Here is an 18,728-nt window from a genome sequence, read left to right as displayed (position 1 = left end):
CCAAGTGTTGGAATTAGGGTTGCAGAGAGACACACACATCTTGGAGAAGGCGAAGGAAGCTTAAGGCACACAATAGAGAGTGTATTACTTAGTGTGCAATGGAAAAAAATAGATAGCCCTAGAGTGATGGGCGTATATACAATGCACGGGGGAAAAAACCTCCTAAAGAGGGAAAAAATGCCCTGGCGGTCCTAGTGTGTTCACACACATCACTACCACATGTATATGGTAACAAATCCCCCCTGGAGTGATGCGGTGAACGAGAGCTGGCACATGAGTAAAGGGAAGTGCCATGACCTAAGGACATGATCAGTTCACAAAGGGGAGTAAGCCCAAAGCTTTACGGAAAGCTTCAAGCTTCTCATGAGAGAATGCCTTTGTGAAAAGATCTACAAGGTTGTCCTATGTTGGCACATAAGCCAAGCTGATCTCTCTTGCTGAGAGCCTCTCCCTGACATAGTGGTAATGCACCCCAATGTAAACTAGGTTCCTTGCAACTGCCAATGCGCTCTAGCTGTCAGTGTAGATAGTGTTGGCAGTGTCCTGTCCAACACCCAAATCAGCCATAAGGCGTCTGAGCCATACACACTCAACCGTAGCTGTGAAGAATGCCCTGTACTCAGCCTCACAACTCGAAGTGGCCACAGTAGGTTGCTTCTTGCTCAACCATGATATACATGAACTGCCAAGCATGAAACAAAAACCACTTGTGGACATTCGCGTGTCAAAACAACCAGCCCAATCTGAGTCCGAAAAAGCATGTAAGTCTCCCCCATTGGGATAAAACAAGCCAAGATGTAAAGTGCCACTAAGGTAGCGGAAAATCCTCTTGACAGCCTGCCGATGCTTAGACCCTGGGCTATGCATAAATCTGCTGACCTGTGAGACTGTAAACTGAATATCCGGCCTTGTGTTGCATACATAAATGAGGCAGACAACAACAATTTGGTAAAGAGTGACATCAGCAGGATCGCTAGCATCATGTAGACTCAACTTCAAACCTGTTTCCATGGGAGAGGTTTGCAATCCTCAAGTTCAAACTTACATAGCAATGTCTCTATGTAACTTTTCTGACACAAGGAAATACCACCATCACACTGCTTAAACTGTATACCCAAGTAATGATGCAACAACCCCAAATCTTTCATCTTGAAAGTAGCATTCAAATTAGCCTTAAATTCAGCAATATGTCTCTCATTTGGTCCAGTGATTAGCAAATCATCAACATAAAGAACCACAATGAGAAGTACATCACCCTCACGCTTTACATACAATGTGCTTTCTGTTGGACTGTTTTACAAAAGCCTCGTTTAACCAAATGAGTGTCAGCTTTCTCATACCAAGCACGAGGAGATTGCTTCAACCCATACAAAGCCTTCTTACATCTGCACAGTTTGTCCTCTTGTCCTTTTATGACAAAACCGCGAGGCTGCGTTACATAAACTTCCTCAAATATGTCACCATTCAAGAAAGTAGTAACAATGTCTGATTGATGTACATCCCAACCAAAATGAGCTGCCAATGCACATAGAAAACGCACAGTAGTCATACGACAAGTGGGAGCAAAAGTATCTTCATAATCAATGCCTTTTTGCTGTGCATAACCCTTTGCAACAAGTCGAGCCTTATGGCGATCGATTTCACCATCCGGCTTGCGTTTCAACTTGTAAACCCACTTCGTACCAATGGCCTTTATTCCAGGAGGCAAATCACATAAAGTCCATGTGTCATTTTCTATAAGTGCATCATATTCTGATTGCATGGCAGCCATCCAATTTTCTGAATTCTGTGCTTCATCAAAAGAGAGAGGCTCCTCAACATCATGTAAGCTAGACATAGCCAAAGAATAACAATCTTATGCATAAGATGCATGGAGAGAGTCTGAACAAGTACGACTAGACAATGGTGCATCCAATTTACTGTCACGCAAAGTGTGCACCAGCCATTTTGGCATACCTCTAGCCTGCTCATTTTCAGCCCTTTCCTCATCAAGTACATCATGTACATCTCCATCAGTAATAGGCTGATCTAAAACATTTCAGAAACCCCCATAGGCTGTACATTCGCCTTATTGGAACTTACATTCATATTTCCACCAGTGAAAAGAGGCAACAAAGTGTCATAAATGTCCTGTGAGCTTACATTATTGTCTCTAGTACATAACAGCAAGGGCTGAACAAAATCTTCCACAAACACCACATCCCGTGAAACCAGAATACGTTTTGTTTGCGGATGATACAACATGTAACCTTTGCTTTCAGCACTATAACCAACAAAAATACATTTGACAGCCTTATCATCCAAATTTCTTCGCTGCACTTGTGGCACCAAAGCATATGCCAAACAACCAAAAACACGCATGTGCTCAATAGAAGGCTTTTTATCATGCCATGCTTCATATGAAGTAATAGACTGCAAAGATTTCGTAGGACACCTGTTAAGTACATAAGTGGCACACATGATGGCCTCAAGCCAAAAAGAATGCGGCAAAGCTTGACTCTTGACCATACATCGTGCCATTTCCGTCAGTGACCTGGTTTTCCTCTCAGCAGCACCATTTTGTTGAGGTGTGTAAGGCATTGTACATTGGTGTTTTATCCCACGACTAGCCAGAAATGCATTAAATTCATGAGACATATACTCCCCCCCTCGATCGGAACGAAGGGTGCCCATAGTACATCTCGAGACATTTTCAGCCATAGCCAGAAATTTTTTGAAGCACATAAAAACTTCGGACTTCACTTTAAGCGGAAATACCCATGCATGCCTGGAGTAATCATCAATGAAAGTCATGAAGTACAGGTAATTGCCCAAGGACAGAGTTTGCATGGGCCCACAAACATCACAATGCACAAGCTGCAACCTGCAAGTGGCTCAAACTGAACCATCCTTTGGAAGTTTAGAACGTTGCATCTTACCCAAAATACAGCCTTCACAAACATGTTTGACAGGTGCTTCAAGAGGGGGCAAAGAAGCAACCATATCAGATTTTTGCAAACGCAGCAAACTGGCAAAATTTAGATGACCAAAACGTGCATGCCAAAGTTTTGCATCTGAAATAGCCCTTGAATCTGCAACATCATTTGCAAAATTTTTTCCACACTTGTCATACAAAGTGAGCTTATACAGCCCACGACACAAAAGGCCAGATGCAACAATTTCATCACCAAAACTGAGATCATGAACTGTACATCTGTCATCACAAATTTGACTACAAGTCCAAGTCTAGCAAGTGCGGATACAGACAAGAGATTCTTCTTGATCCCAGGTACATAAAGTGCATCAATAAGTGTGAAGGAACTGCCATTTACAGCAGTAAGCACAATCTTTCCAACTCTCTGAACCGAATAAGAGGCATTGTTGGCACAAGTGACAGAATTCCCATGAGGGACAAACTCGAGAGAGGTAAACAATTCACAATGTGAGGTCATGTGCTTTGTAGCACCACTGTCGAAATACCACACATGTGAATCTACAACAACTGACAAGCATGCATCATGGACAACAGGATTGTAAGTGCACTCTACGCTAAAAGCCCATTCTCCATCAACATTAGCATCACAGTCTCCTTTCACAGAAGACTCAACAATGGCTGCATTTGTAGTGGAACCAACATTTGCAGTGGAACCACCCTCTTTCTTCTTAGCCTCTTTGGCCTTCAACTTAGGACACGACTTGATCAAGTGATCATTAGCTTTACAATAATGGCAACGCATCTTCTTTTTGCCCTTATGACCAGAATTGCCAGACGAAGTGCTGCCAGCAGAAGCATTAGGAACAGAATTTTTGCCACTCGCAGCAGAACCATAAGAAGTGACTACATTACTGTTACCACAGTTTCTTTGAGAAGCAATAAAAGCCTATTCAATTGCACGCTGCCTAGTCCTGTTTTTTCTAGAAAGTGACTCTTGCAATAGCAATGTGCATAATGCATCAAACTTGACAATTTCAGGATTTCCTTGGGTCATCAGTCTCCAAGTACTAGCAAAAGTCTAGTAGGAATCTGGTAAGGCATCAAGAACAGTCTGCACAAGGGAACTGTCTGAAATGACTTCACCTGCAGAAATAAGTTGCTCATTGATATCCTTGACACTAGCAAGGAAAGTGTCCATGTCATCTTCCTCATGCATAATATTTGAATCCAGCTCTTTACGCACCAAAGCAATTTTAGCCTCATTGAGGCTTGCATAAAGACCTGCTAGAATATCCGAAGCTTGTTTTGTAGATTTTGCTGAACGGATGTGAGGAACAATGGTGCGCTTCACACACAACACAATCAATGCATGAGCTTGCGCATCCTTTACATCCCAACGAGCTTGTTCTGTCGTAGGCAAAAAAACTCTAACAGCATCAATCCTTGCAGCAAGACCTGCAACATCCTCAACATCGCCTACATCCACAGAACCAGGGCATACATCAATGCCCTACACAATGTTCCAGACGCCTTTTGATACAAGAACATGTTGCATCATATAAGCCCACATAGGGCAGTTGTCCCCATCCAACGTGTCCTCAGCAGAAAACATCTTGAACACATCTGTGTTGTTGTTGTCAGCCATGGTAAATGCTGCACCTGATGTGAAAACTGCCCGAAAATAGTAGAAATGGAGCGGGAACAACACGTGCTATATAGCACAAACCGTAGAAGACTATAAGGCATCTGTTATGCAGAAAACGACACTGACAGAAATTCTGCACAAAATGACAAAATTGCATGTGCAGACCTGCCTATAGTGGAAACGGAGGCCGAAATGAGCCCAAATGGAAAATATGAGCAGACCAAGCTCTACGAGCTTACCTGAAGTATTTGTCGACCTGCGAATGCTCACCAAAGCTCACTGAAATCGGAGAAACTGAGCAGGCGTGTATTGGAGAAGCTGACGACTAAGCCCGGGAGGACGCAACTTGCTCTGATACCAATTGTTGGAATTAGGGTTGCAGAGAGACACACACAGCTTGGAGAAGACGAAGGAAGCTCAAGGCACACAATAGAGAGTGTATTACTTAGTGTGCAATGAAAAAAAATAGATAGCCCTAGAGTGATGGGCGTATATACAATGCATGGGGAAAAAAACCTTCTAAAGAGGGAAAAAATGCTCCGGCGGTCCTAATGTGTTCACACAAATCACTACCACATGTATATGGTAACACCAAGATGTGACGCTCTTGCAGACTCCAAACGTGCTCTGGCTGTATCTCTCTGCTACTGAAATCTCTGAGGATTGTCTTGTGTCTCTCATGCAATCCATGCCCACTCCTCGACGTCCAAACATGCCAGCTTTGGACTGTCGTCCCCATACCCGTCTCTCGCCTCTAATCGACGGTGTGACATTGTGCCAATCGTCACGCTCAAGATCGAGTCATTCAAGACCATAGATTGCATCCCAAATATCCATCACAAAGTGGCCAAACTGAACTGTAGAGAGCTACCAAATCCTCTGTCACGTGGACTTTCCAACCCTATCTGCCACAATAGTCCATCCCTAATCTTGTACACCTTGCTAGGATCATGCTCAAGTGATCCTCAAGGTTTAGATGGTGTGCCCATTGGTGAACTATCTACTGAAGAGAGTGGTGGATGATCTCTTGATGTTGTGGACACATCGGTAGAACTGCTACCATGATAACCACCACCTCGAGAACGATGCCTACTCCTTGTCTCAAAGAAGAACCAGTCGTTGATGTAGGGGGCACACTAGTCCTAGGTGTAGGGGCGGTCGTAGTAGGTCTAGAGGAAACAACCCTCCAAAGGTTCTGTGCATAAGCAACCTACTCTGGTGTGAACTGTGACAAAAGGAGCCCATCTACTCGGGTGACATGTTGGTCGGAGTGACATGAAAACTAAAACTAGGAGGCATGTATTGTTGTCATTGGCCATGGTTACAGATACACAAATAACACAAATACAATACGTTAGTTTAGGAAAGAAAAGCTTAAGCAATGCAAATAACAAAAAAATGAAGCTGCAATACAACTCATTATATCTATTCAGTGTTGTAGACTAATTAAAAGAGTTTTACAAAATAGTTCCAAGCAAAAATCAGTAGTCAATCTCTCATCTTTTATGAGAGCTGATGCACCAAAGATGTCTATCACAATATGTACTTCTACATCTTTGTCATCAAACTCCACTTCTTCGCCACTCTCCGCATCAACTTGTGCATCTGTACTTTTAGTTTCACGCATCTGCTCACCACCTCCAACTCAAAATCCTCACTTACATCATCCGTCAGCTGTGCACTTTGTTCATGAAGCTCTTCGACCTCAACATCCAATCCTTCACACACTTGCTTGCTCTGTGGAGCAACTTGAACAACATAGAGCTAGCGTGGTTTAGACATATATTTTTCATCATTTTCTCTCCATAGTGGATCTATTGTGAACACAACTTGTTCACAATGCTGTGGAAGTACGAATGTATCCCGCGCATCTATCCACACCCGCATATAGTTCACTTGAATCTTGATCCACTCTTATCTTTGCGCACAGTTGCATTAGGGCCACTGGTAATAACTTTGAACCACTTGACATCAAAGATAAAAATATCAAACTTCCTAAAGCTAATCTTCAAGATGTCTTGGATGTAGCAAAAGTATTCAAGCTGGCTAGTCTCTGTGTTCTCATCCCTGGCACTACTCCTACTTTCTTCGACGAAGTGTGCCCTAACGCAACTATCGAAGCTGACCCTTCGAAGGGGAATCCACATCCTAAACAGTGGTAGAATTCTCCAATTGCCACCTCGCTGTTGCTCTACTCAGACTCCACAGATGGAGGGAAAGGCTTCATCAAATTGCCCCCCACATTATATGAATCCCTCTCAATGTTAACACATAAAATTTAAGGTGATCGGATTCTTGTGTTGTGTTGCTCTCTATTTTTGCAAGTAGTTTTTGTGAAACAAAGAAGAAAACACATGTAGTCTTAAAAATGAACAAAAGCAGCATGATACAATAACCTTTCATACACGTACATTGAAGTCAATGATTTTTTCTGTGCTATATAGGCTATAGCACATAGCAGACCACGATAGCATATGAACTTTTTGCATCTGATATTGTACAGAGTCCAAGCATTATGTACTATATTGCTACATAGAATATGTAGTGTAGATAATAGCAAAGAGGCTGGTTGCAATACCACAAATAAAATAGACATTTTCTCTATATGCTATATAGCACAAGCTTGTGGTATATGATATGCCATTTTCTATCTAACACATACCGGTATTATAGTGTGCTATATAGCACGTAGCATAAACTCCAAGTATTATGGACTATAAGTGCTACATACAGTATGCAATGTAGATCATAGCAGAGAGACTATTTGCAATAGCAAATATAACACAAACATTTTCTCTATATGCAGTGATATGCAATGTGCTATATGAAACATAGCTTTATTTGGAGTGTGCTATATAGCCCATAGTTTATTATATATACAATGTGTTATGCAGAGAGACAATGATAATAGAATATAACACTATTTGTTATGGTATATGATATGCAATGTGATATATGACACATAGCTCTATTTAGAGTGTGCTTTATATCACATAAAACATAGCCACACACACTCCAAGAAGATATTGTGACCATATACACAGAGTGTGCTATGTAGTACATAGCACATATGAATATTGTGTTATATGGCACATATCACAATTCCACACACACTCCAGGGCTACATTGTACATATATTATACTATATGGCACATATCACAACCCCACACATACTACAGGTCTATGTCGTGACCATATATCACATAGATTATGCCATAGAGAATGTATCACAATTCCATACATGCTGTAGGGCTATATTGTGAATATGTAGCACACAAATTATGCTATATAGCACATATTACATATGTAGATTGTGCTACATATCACATAGCATGTAATCATACACATTCTAGGAAGATGAGGGCTATATTGTGACCATATAGCAGATATTTTGTACTATGTAGCACATAGCACATATAGATTGTGCTATATAGCATACATGAATGTTGGCGGATACGCTGCGACGGACGTCAGCACAGCGAGAACTCACCTAACAAGATTTGTCAGCTAAGGACGAAGCTCGACCCGCAGGTGCGTGGAAGCAAGCATAAGGTGTCAACCTATACTCAACCGACTATTGACTACTTCCTATAGAGGTTTCTACCCAATGTCTAAGTTATAGCCTTCAAAAGTACACAGGAGGAGATTTCCTACAACGCTTCCACGAGCCAAATACCCATTAGACGTTCTCAAAATGCTACGAAACTTAAGGGATATCCTATTAACACCAATAGGCCACTCTCCCTAAGGTCCGTGACCCAAAACCCTACCCTAAAATACATGGTGCAAAATCACGTAGGATGTCTGACAGGTTTTTGCAGGTCATCGTTTCTGAAAACTAAGGTGCCTAATGTGTAGCTTACTCAATACGAACGTGTGGATATGCTGAAATGCAAAAACAGATACCGTTTGCTTACCGAATCACTAGAAATAGCTAGCGGTTCAATCTCGTGAAGCCGCCGTACATGCGCAATGTAGGTGTTGGCATGTAGCTCTCTCCGGGAGCAACACGCTGCACTTCTCCGCACTCGATTCCAACGATCAGTGTGCACGTAGCGTCAAGATAAACTCTCACTCTCTCTCGTACATAGAATGTGCTCTCACAGACACTTCATAAAATAAACAAAAAGGGTTTTTTTTTATTAAGGTCAAAATTTGGTATAAATACCTTCCAAATACAATATCTCATGTTCCAACGTAAAATCCTACTTAGTCTAATGGAAAAAATAATATACAAAATTGGAAACTTCTTGCAAGCCCCAAGTGTTTACAAATGAAATTACAGGTTTTTTCTTAATTAGAGAATGACTCCATAGGATTTCTTTCTTCTCGTATTCCGCCAGTCTTCAGTTGAGTGTAGCCGCTAGTCTTCTGCTAACACTCCCCCCCTCCTAGTTCATGTCATCCCTGACATGACAGTAGAGCTGCTGCTTCAGTGGAGGCTTTCGCGCATCTTCAAAACAGACTCATACCATGCATGCTGGCCGGTAATGTAGGGCCGAATATATCTGTATCGATGGTGAAGAAGCCGGTGTAGAAGGCTTCTTCAAAGGCCTAGAGATGGTACGAGGGCAAGAACATTATTCTTTGGTAGAGGGCATGTATCACCTCATGGGAAGGTTGGACATACAATTCATAAGCACATCTATAAGTATCTTGGAAGAAGAATATGCTGTCTGTAGCTTATCCAGGTTTGAAGACCTCAAAGACTGCCAGAAGGGTTTTACATATCTTCCTGAGCATAATGCAAGAGAGGCCAGGCGAGCCAGTGAACAATTTAATGGCGCCCGTTAGGGTTTTCACCATGTATTGCTCACTCATTCTCTCGCATGCCTTCAAGCCTGGCAGCTTTGGGTAGTTGAGCCACGTGGGGTGACTTCTCTTCAGCAATTCATGCTCCTTCCATGTCCGCATCCTTGGTAGAGGGCAAAAGCTGAGGTTGTCTCTGATCATTTTAGGCACCTCTACAAAATGTACTAAATATTGAGGGTATTTAGTGAGCCATGCCTTCCTCCATCTTGGTTTAGAGTCTACAATGAGTTTAACCCCCTGGTTTGGTGACATCTTCATTGTACAGTGGCACTGTGGGCTCCTCTTTGATCCTCTTATTGATTGTAGCAGCCTCATATTTGAGAAGAGGATACGGGAGAGAGGGTTGTAGCCATTCATGTCGAGCAATATTTGCATCTAATTTTTGAATGGTCATCGACTTTAATATCCTCTGCTCCCACTGCATTGCTTCTTTTGCGGTGTCCTTTATGGACGCTTCTATGGCTTTCTGTAGATTGTCTTCTTCTTCTTGTGTCAGATCCCGGGGCTCTTGTAATGATCCCTTAGCAATGCTCTCTTGTATTGTTGTGTCCACCGGATGTGACACATTCTCTATATCAATTCCTTCCGTAGCAGCCGTCCCATGACTTTGTTGACGTTCTTCACTTGTTTGGCCCTGAATTTCATCCGGCTGCTTCTGTAAATTGTCTTTTGCTATTTGAGCTTGTTCTGTCATGGATACTAATAGGTCATTGCGTTCTGCATTGACTCTATCTACGTCTTCTAGCTTTTGTTTTATCTCAGCATTCTCTGTCTGCGGTGTCTGTGAATTATCTTCTAATCTTTTTTGAATGTTCATCAATTCTGCTTTCGGTGATTTGTTCTCATCTTCCAATCGGCTTTGTATCACCATTGATCCTTCTGCCATCATCACTCTGTGCTTCTTTTCAAATGTCATCTCTTTTTGAAGTTCTATCATTTGTTCTTCAAATGCATCTCTTTCTTGGCTCGTGCTAGTTGTAGCTGCAGCTCTTGCTCTGCCCGAAGATGCTCAATCTCTGAATAGTTTGCTCTTTTACTTTGATTTGATCCTTGAGTTCAATTGCCTCATCTTGGCTAGCTTCATATGAGATTTCAGCCTTGTCCTTAGCCTCTTTCAAGCTCTCCACTTGCTTTGATTCTTCCACCAAATGTAGGGTTAGCTCATCACTTTCCTTCTCAGCTTCAGAAAGAGCATTGCTGACTTTTTGGTATTCCTCTTCAGAGTTTAGCAGCTTCTGATTACTTTCCCGGCTTTGCTTTTCTAGCTCTTGACATTTCTGTAGTGCTGCTTCTAATCTAGCTTGCATCTGTGCTTGGCCATGCATCTTCTCCTGGTTTTTCTTCTGAAGTCTTTCCACTTCAGATTTCACCTTTTCTTCACTCAACAACATCCCTTTGTACTCCATTTCTTTAGCCATTGATCTGGCTCTCAATCCTTGCAGTCTCTTTATAACTTCTTCCCAATCTTCCGCTTGTGGTTGCAAATCCATGGTGTCTGTTTCATTCTCCTCTAGCTCGACCAAACGAGGGCTCAATGTGGATTTTTCTGGTTTAGGTGTTGATAATTGAAATGCTGTATGAGCTGCCTCCTCTCGGGTGTATCTAGCAGCTAGCAGATCCACGAATATTCCATAATTTTTTGCCTCAGGATCTTGCTTCTCAGCCTTTGGTTCAATTTTTTCTTTCTGCTCTTTCTCTTTGTTCTCCTCTTCCTTGGGGTCTTGTTGCCCATCAAATTTGTTCAACTCCTCAGTTTGTTGAGGTTGAGGAGGACTAGGAGGAGGTGGTGATGGTGGAGGACTTGACTCGCGGCTTGATGGTGGGGTTGATGGCTTCTTTTTGAAGTCTCGATCAGCTTTTGTTTTCCTCTTTCTTTCTTCCCCTTCCCGCTCTTCTAGTAGCTGCCGCCTCACATCATCAACCTCTTCGTCAGTAAAAGGTATGACTGGAATGTTCTCAGCCGCCGCATCTAGGATCTCAAAATTCTTTATGTAATCTTCGAAGCAATCCCTATTCGTCCTTGGAGAGGACCCAGACATTGCCTCAAGTGAGGGCTTCCATAATTCATTTAGACTGCCTTTAAGCATTCGTTGGGCTTTGAAACTCTCCATCAACCTTTCTAGCTGAGTAGCCTTCTGGGATTTGGTCTCTTTTGCCGGCATCTGAATAGTAGCTTTCTTTCCTTTCTTTGGCTGAGTCGGCTCTTCTTCCATTGTCTCTAGCCTTCTCTTCAGTCTGGTGGTTACCCTGGGAGCTATAGGTTGATCTTCTTCCTTGTCCTCTGTCAGCTTCAACCAGTCAATCTGTGATGAAGGAAGAGGCCACTGGCCCCTAGCATGTAGAGCTTCATATATCACCTTTGTGAGCATCTCCCCTACTACAATGTATGTAGGATTCGGGGTTCCCATCCTCACAATGTTGTACTGTAGGTAAGCCGCGTAATCTATCTCTCCTGGGCTGCTTGTCTTCATAGCCCATGTGAATGTTGTTCCAATTGCTGCAGGTGGAATAATGTACTTTTGAGGCCTTTTGGTGCAGACATGGAAATATTGGTTGTAAAGTTGACACATGGTTTCCACCATCGGTTCTGCAATATCCTCGAAGGTGTAGTTCTTCTTGATTTCCTTGTATACCTTCACCTCTTCTCACCTCTTATTGACCATGTCTCCTGCATTAGAGAGGTTCAAGGCCTTTGCAACCACTTTTGGCGTGATTACAATCACTCTGTTCTTTCCTTGCAGATCTGTCACCTTGGCTATGCCATTCTCCTTGATTGTGGTGATGAACTCCCAGACTCTTTGAATGTCAATTCTGGCTGGCAAAGCCTCAAAATAATTGTGTAAGTCTAGCTTTTCCAAGAGATACACTATCTTTGGTTTTCTCATGAACTCATTGAGTTCTTGTGGTATCATTGGCAGCTCTATGGCATTGCCTTCTGGGTCTTTCAACAATCCTTGGCATATCCTGAGGTCATTTGCTTCCAGTAAGTTGCTTTGTAACCAAGTGGTAGTGGTCTTTATGGTTCCTACTGGTATTACAAATGGCTCCACTTCATCTAGGTAATCTTTGTTGGTCATTCTTTTCTTCTTTGTTGGTGACTTAGCGGCTGCCATGGATCCTGTTGCACTCAGTAGTTCAAAGTTAGCATTCTTTACAGATTAGGTGATAAAATGAGTTTTAACTATCCAATTGACTTGAAAATTGAAACATGAGCTCAAGAGGGACTAAGGATGCCCTGCAAATGAAAACAGTAAGAATTGTTCTTCAAATTAAGCCTGAATACATCCTACGCGTAGGATGTCTTTTTCCTTAAAATGGCTTGAAACTTGTCATGATGATAGCCCATGACTTGTGCATCATAGTTATGTGCCTGGATTTTGATTTGGACACCAAAAAGTGAAATATTGGACTATTTTAGGCTTTTGGTATACAAATGGGTAGGATGTCTTGTAATGATGAGCAAATGTTGTCCAAATGACTTGAAAATTGATATGTAGGCTTCTTGTAGCATGATGGTCCCATTTATGAGTTCAAACTTTGCTCAATAGGTCAATATGACTCTGAAGACATACTACACGTAGGATGTATTTTTGTTCAGAATTGCATGAAACTTGTCAGTATGATAGGGCATAGCTTGTGGATCATCACCATGGTCTTAGATTTGAATTTGGACAAGTTTTGAGTGTAGGAAGACCATCTTTGGTGTTTGGGAATATGAAAAGTCCATCTATGGAGCTATAAGGCCAAAAAGTGATTTGTTTAGTTGGAAACTTGGTGGATGTGCTTGTATGAATGTGATAAATATGTTTGAAGATCAAAAAGTCCATCTGGAGGTCATTTCAATCTTAGAGACATACTACGTGTAGTAGGTCTTTTTTCATGATTTTGTAGATATGACCTCACAGTTAGCTTTGACATGTTATGAAGAGTGTGTGGTTCAAGTTTCACTTGATTTGGATCATTTTTGATAGGTCTGTGACCAATTCTTGCCTCTATGCTCTGACTTTGTGTTATTTGATGCATAAGAGGTCAACTTTTGTCCAAATGGGGTGAAACTTGAGGGATAAGATGTATATGACATGTAGAGGCTGTGTGTATGGCTGAATGATGAGTTGGGTGCCCAAACATGGCCTTGAGACATCCTACACGTAGGATGTCTTTTGTGCATTTTTTTTGTAACCAGTCCTACTAACATGTGCATATGACCTCCCTAAGTCCCTTTGTGCTTTATTTCAATTTAAAAAATCAAATGGTTAGTTAGAAACTCCCTTCTTGGCTTCCGGAGCCTCAAAGGTGATTTCTGACTCTTGGAGCGGTTTTCCGCGATGAAATTTCTTGATGATGACCAACATAGCTTCATTATCCCTTGGGAAACCTTGCCATGTGATTCTTGTTGGCTCTAGCTTCACTTGAACTTCGTTTGGTGATTTGTCTCTCTGGAAGCGTCCATGATTGCGTTTGCATGCCCTTGATGATTTGTAGTGGTCTACCACCATAGGATTTGGTTGTTGAAGGCCTTGGTAAGCCGCTCGCGAAGTTTGGTAGCAAACGGACGTCTCGCTTGGCTGTGAGAGCCAAGTGACGCTTTTCGTTTCCGATGCTGTTTCTGAAGCTTAGGCCTACTTTGGGTCACCTTTTGGCCATGTGGCCCATGTAGCCTTGTAGAGCTCGTCAAGAAGCTCCTACCCGTGAGTTTTGGTATGATTCAGGTTACTTTTTCCGGATTTCCTCTTTGTGGCTTCTTGCAGGGCTCGAGAAGTTAGGGTTTTTTCTATTGCTTTCTTGCCCCCTTTGGGCATCCAGATTGGTCTCCTAGGCTGGGGTAAACCCCCTATGAAGTCTTGTTGGTATTGGGTTAGCCGTTAGGTGGTTACCTATGCTCACAGGTCTCTACCCTGCTGGAGTTCTATGCTAGTTTTGGCGACAAAACATCACATATACATGAAGAGCATAAGGTGCTGAGTCAACCTCTCATATCTGGTAGTCGTCGAATGACTGTGCGCGACGTATTGGCTGTTGGAAGTCCTGTGCGCTCTAGGTGGCTAGAGCTCTCTCTTACAAGTGAATAGTAGAAATGAGCTCTAAGCAGAGTGAAAAAATCTTATAATGGGGTTCCCAGAACCATTTTTCATGAAATTTGACATGTGCTCTTAACTTTTGGCGAAACGCGGTTTAGACTCAAAAAGTTCTCCATTTGGGCTCTGTTTGCCCAGTTTCTGAGAATTTTGACGATTCGGTCAAAATCTGGCCACAAAAGGCTTCCCGCTTCATTCTCATAATTGCACCCCCATTGCACCCTGGGCTGTCTTATAGTCACTGAACATCCCTATTTCTTTTGTTTTTCATTATGATCACATTTCACCTGCTTTTTGTATTTTTGAAGTTTTTCTCCCAATAATTAGTAAAATTGAAAGGAAAATAGCAAAATCAACCCAAAAAACCCCAAAAATAAAAATAAATCAAAAACTTCACCCTGACACACTATGTACACTCACATGTAATTTTTATGGCCGGATTTCTTCGTTTTACCAATATTTTGCCCAAAAAATGGTTATTTTTACATATATACACACACACACTTATAGGCCTCAATTTGGCATTTGGCCTCATCTATCTGTAGATTAATAATGTATAAGGGCATATGTACTTTGGTTAGTCCAAAAAATGTCACAATCAAACGTAAACCCCTTAGAAATAGTCAAAACATGCTCTTTTTGCTGCTTTTTTCAGTCATCGGGTTCGCATTGAGAATGCCTCCCCCCTCCTAATCGGACTCCTCCCGAATGACAAGTTATCGCCTTGGGGTATGTGCAGTGCATGGGTTAAAAATCTTGCTAATGCGCGGCCTTGTAACGTGGCCCTACCTGATGGATACGCGGTCAATGCATGTTAAACTGAATGCGGTGCGAGAGGAGGGAATAAGCAAGATGCTTATTGGCATTTGACGACGAGGTTTCCTGTTTGTTCTTGGTTTGGTTGGCAGATTTTCTTTGTAATTAAAAGTTGTAATTCTGCCGCTCGTTGTTTGATCGTCTTCTTTGCTAAGGTGGCTTGGTTTGCCGCTACTGTAGATATGGCCGTTGTGGTCTCCTTGGATAGAAGTGTCGTGTTTGATTGGGCCATAATCTTTTTCTCTTTTTCTTGCCATCTGTAGCTTTGTTTTCGAGGCGTTTGTAGGTTTATGGCCTCATTTTTGGTGGTTCGTGCTGTTCAGTTGGATCGGTACCCACGCAGATCGGTTTGTTGATGTCGGATTTAGTGGTTGTCTGTCTGCTTGTGTTGCTTGTACTGAAGGGAGTTCCTGTAGCATTTCTTTGGGGATCCAAATGTGTGTCTCATGTAGTTGGCGATTGAGCATTTTTTTCGGTATTCATATCTGTTTTATGACCGTGTTCGGTGTTTGTTTAACATTGTTATGCTGAGATTGTCTACTGTTGCCTTGTGGTGTGTCGACTCGTGCATTTCCATCTTTCCGTACCCATTCCTGTTGTTTGCTTATTGTTGACCTTGATTTATTCCTTGTTGCCTGTGGCATCTCCTTTTTTGATTGAATGGGGTGGGCGATGTCCTGTTTATCCTTCTTAAGTGTCTTTTGCTGATTACGTGGAAGCAATCATTTTTGCTCTTTATCAAGTGATTGTGGCACTAGTATCAGGTTCTTCATGGTTGTTTGAGCAAAGGCTACCACATGGTGTTCTTGTGCTTGTTGAATTCCGACCGTATTCGAACTCCAATCTATCTGCACATTATATTCTTTCTGCCATGGTTGTCCCAACAACATTGGATGTGTTGTGCACGCATCCTCAACCACATAAAACTTGTGGGGATAAACATATTGGTGTATTTGTACATGCAATATCGTCTAGCCCAACGTGTTCAATGAATGTTTGTACTGATTTCCATTGCTTGTTGAGTAGGATGGAGTTGTGCTTCAAGCTTGAGCTGATTATATAAATTGCAAGAAATCAGATTTGCTTGAGCTCCTGAATCAAGCAAGGCCATCGATTCAACTCGATTGCTACCAACTTTGAATGCAATTATTGGATCCACTATGTCTTCATTAAAATTCGTTAATCGAATAGCATTTATTCGCAACGGTGGTCCAATTTGTTGTTGTTGTTGTCGTAGAAGCCTTCTTTTTGCAATGCATTCTTTTCCTTCTGCTAGTGCTTCTTCTCTTACCCTCTGTTTCTCCTTCGTTTGTTGTTTTTCATGATGGATTTGTTGAAGCATATCCTGTGTTAGTGGTAAATGATACTTTTTTAACCGACACCCACTAATCCAATTTGGCATTTCCTCTCCTTCCAATGTCGCAAGTTTGACAGCTCCGCTTTGTGATAAGTCACTAATCACAAAGGGTCCCATCCCTCGCTTTTTAAGTTTTTTGGCATGTTGCTTCAAAGTGTAAACAAGTACATAATTACCTGTTTTGAAATCTTTCGTGCGCACATGCTTGTCAAAAAACTCCTTTTGTCTTCTCTTCTTAGGATAGATCGAAGCAACAGCTCTTAGTCGAAGTTCATCTAACTTTTCAAGATCATCTATTCTTGAAGAGAGTTCATGGCCTGTCCATCTTAAGCATTTCGCCACTCGTAGAGTTGGAATAAAAAACTCTATGGGTAATATAGCGTTTAGACCAAACACCATGTTGTACGGTGTTGTTCCAATCGATGTTTTATAAGCTACCTTGTATGCCCATAGTATTGAGTGTAATTGTTGATCCCAGTTTACCCTTGATTCTGATAAATTTTAGTCAACACAGTGCATAGGGTTTTATTTGTGGCCTCATCTTGTCCATTTGCCTGTGGATGATATGGAGAAAATTTCTTATGTATGACCATGAATTCCTCTAGCAGGTATTCAATGACTTCATTAAGAAAATGTGTTCCTTGATCACTGACAATTCTATTGGTAATCCGTATCGTACAAAGACATTCTCATACAAAAATTATGCAGTGGTCCTTGCATCTGCTTTTTGTGTCGCTTTGGCTTCAGCCCATTTTGTTAGATAGTCCGTAGCCAAAATCCACCATGAAAGAAATTATCACCCACCTCCCCAAGGATTAAACCATCAAGGAGCTCATAGAACTAGAAGTTCGCATACATTTTCAATCTATCCCTCTCATTAAACCCTCCATCACCACACTCATCACCACTAACACGCATCTCACCAAGTCAACCAAAAAATATTGCCTTGGCCAAAACTCCCTTTTACCCCCCTAGAACCTCTCCCTCCTTAGCCTCTCACCCTTTACACCCTCTCACATCCCCCATCAAAATTTATAATTAAACCTCCAAGCCCCCAAGCCCCACACAATCCCAACCCTCTTCAAAAAGCACGAACCACTCCACTCACCTCCCCATTCGGCCCCCTCCAAAAAACCTTTCTTATACGCCCCTCCCAATAAACCTACGGCAAACCCAAAATACCCCCTCAATCGCATTCGCAACCTCTGCACACCAAATATCCCTTCTTCCTTCAATCTTAAACCTAATCTTAAGCCATTTCCCTACAACAAACTAACCAAACCTCCCAACCACAACAATCGTTTTCAAGATGACCACAACGATGACAAAAACACCAACCGCCACCGCAACACCAATCGCTACACCAATCACGACGACAACAACAACAACAACAACAACAACAACAACAACAACAACAACAACAACAACAACAACAACAACAACAACAACAACAACAACAACAACAACAACACCAATTTCAACGACGACAACAACAACCACATGTATGTCTTCAAGGATTCGGAAATAGGGAAAGGGAGGAGGGATTAGGGCCTTCTTGTCCAACCTCTTGGTTACACTTGCTTTTTAGCAAGTCCCCCCCTCCTCCCTTATCTTTGGATAAACACTTTAAGCTCTATCCCATCCGTCTATGTCGCACCACCTTCTATCCTATCCTTTTTCAATGAAGCTCCCCCCATCCCTTTTAAACTTCCCACAGATAAAGGAAGGAAAAGGCACAAATTTTGGCTCCCGCTCCTAAAACCTCACTCCTACAAACTCTCAATTTTTGGTAAACTCCCTTCACGCACCTTGGTCAATAACCTTTGCACTAACTTTGTTCATTATCTCACCTCATGTCCCCTCTCTAACGATGAAAAGAAATTCTTAGACCTAGGACTTAAATACATCCCCCCTCCCCCAAACCCCTTCCGGAACACATTATCAAAGCCCATGACTCCTTGGCAAGGAGATTACAACTCAAACTGTTTTTTCAATCTTCTACGCCCAACCAACCCCCCCTTACAACACCCCTAACCCCTCTTGGCTACCCACCTCTTTAGATCCTACACTAGAGGGCATCACATCCCGTAACCTCCTAAATCTTAAAAA

Source organism: Adiantum capillus-veneris, chromosome 1 (assembly GCF_014529385.1).
Source record: "Adiantum capillus-veneris isolate H3 chromosome 1, ASM1452938v2, whole genome shotgun sequence".
Lineage (NCBI taxonomy): Eukaryota > Viridiplantae > Streptophyta > Polypodiopsida > Polypodiales > Pteridaceae > Adiantum > Adiantum capillus-veneris.
Note: the sequence above shows the minus strand (reverse complement) of the source record.